We start from the raw sequence: 2,280 nt of genomic DNA, 5'->3' as shown, positions 1-2,280 counted from the left end.
CACAAGAGGGCAGCAGTGTGCAGTCCATGGCAAACTGCTCTTTCTTTCTTTCTTTCTTTCTTTCTTTCTTTCTTTCTTTCTTTCTTTCTTTCTTTCTTTCTTTCTTTCTTTCTTTCTTTCTTTCTTTCTGAATATGGGTACCAGTGAACTCCATGACCTGTAAAGGAAAAACCGGTAAAGAAAATGGATGGATGGATGATGGATGGATGATGGACAGAGGATGGATGGATGGATGGATGGATGGATGGATGGATGGATGGATGGATAGCCGGCCAGATCACATTATGCTATTTGCACCATTGCATAATGACCAATGTAGCCTGAGTAAACCAGGGGAAACAGCCCATGTTTCTCATTCAGAGTGACAAACTGATTATGGTTATGACAGGGATCAGGACACGTTGATGGGGGTCCTGCAGGGACCAGCCCTGAGCTCTCTGGACTGTTCTACTAATGTTTTATTCATTGAAAGCTCTGAGCCACCTTCAGTTAGGCCTAGTATCAGACCTGTTTGTTTTTCTCTTGTTCCTGCTGAACCAATGGACAAAGGAAAGACATTTTCATCAGTCAAGGTTGATCTGGTAGCAGTCTCTGAATGCCATGTTGGGTTCAGTGACAAACCAGCAGGACAACACCCCATTGTGTCTCTTTGTGAAAGAGGCCCTGCTGGCCACAGCCAGCACCCAAACTGTTTCCCGCCATGGAGCCTCCTGACTGTTCTAGATGCATTTTTACATTTACTGTTGGAACCATGGGATCAGCTGGAGTTCAAGGTTCTGTCTTTTGCAGTCTTCATATTGGACTGGTTTAAACTGGCTGAGACCTGATGGGTTAGTGACATCATGCGGTCTACTTTCACTCAGAATGTGCTGGGTTCACTGTTGGAAACATAAACTTCTCACTGCAGCTAAAGCCAGCAGTTGTTCCAATAGGAAACCAATGCTGGTGCTACAGCTAGCTCAGCTAGCTGTTCTTGTACACTTTGTACCTGCTTATAGCCAAATAGTTCTGTACAAATAACTGTGTAAATATAAAACTGCTATAAAAATGAGACGTTATTTTAAAATGGCTTCTCTCTGTTTTGGCCTGTTTTTGAACCAGCTGCTGTGTTTCCTTTACCTCTGAAGTCAGAGCTCATATCTCAGAACAATGTCACATTTAACTCAAACATGTCCTGAGCAGTCTAACTGCTGTGGTTTATAATTAATTCAACTATTACAATACAATATTACAGCAGCCGAGAACAGATATTTCAGTTTTTATGTATTCAGACATTATAACTTATGGAAGCCAAGAGCGGACGTTTTCCACATAGAATTTTTATCCATGGTTTTACCGTGATAACAACGTCGTTATCACAAAATAACAATGAGCGTTTTCTCAAGATAATTAGTTAATTATGGTTTTCCTCTTGTGCATCATTCAGTAACCATTGATATGTCCTGTTCCCCTCTGCTTGTCACTGATGAAGTTTATTCATAACACAGGCAGTGTTGTAGTTTGTTTGTCTTGTACAGATAACTTTCATATCAGCACTCGTGATTAGTGATCCTGTTGATATAATAAACTTTATCAGTGACCAGCTAAAAGGACCAGGCATCTTCATGGTTACCAAATGATGCATGAGAGGAAAACTATTGGAAATTAACTCGTTATCTCGAGAAAACCATYGGGAAATCAACTTGTTATCTTGAGAAAACCATTGGGAAATCAACTTGTTATCTTGAGAAAACCATTGGGAAATCAACTTATCTTGAGAAAACCATCAGGAAATTAAATCGTTATCTTGAGAAAACCATTAGGAAATTACCTCATTATTATTGAAAAATGCATCAGTAAATTAACTTATCTCAAGAAAACTTGGAAAATTAACTCATTATCTCGAGAAAACCATCGGAAATTACCTCATTATATTGAAAAAAAAATCAGGAAATTAACTCTTCTTGAGAAAACCGGTCATTTTTATTACGTGATATCGCGATAAAACAGTGGGGTAAAAGTTACATGCAGAAAACCTCTGCTCTCGGCTTCAGTAATAACAATGCGTTTCCTGACTGATCAAGTCATTTATTTGGGTGTTTGCTACATGTTTAATTCTGGTTGTAAAAAGGACTCCATGTAGAGGTCATGAAGCCACATACAACACATTAAACATGGCTGCTACCACTCAAGACTGAAAACTGAATTTATTATAAATTAATTATATTTAACACAACAAAACTCAATAAAAAAGCAGCAAAGACAGTCTCTCAGACAGTCTCCTAACAGTCAGTCAGACAG

This window comes from Austrofundulus limnaeus, unplaced genomic scaffold (assembly GCF_001266775.1).
Source record: "Austrofundulus limnaeus strain Quisiro unplaced genomic scaffold, Austrofundulus_limnaeus-1.0 Scaffold1097, whole genome shotgun sequence".
NCBI lineage: Eukaryota > Metazoa > Chordata > Actinopteri > Cyprinodontiformes > Rivulidae > Austrofundulus > Austrofundulus limnaeus.
Note: the sequence above shows the minus strand (reverse complement) of the source record.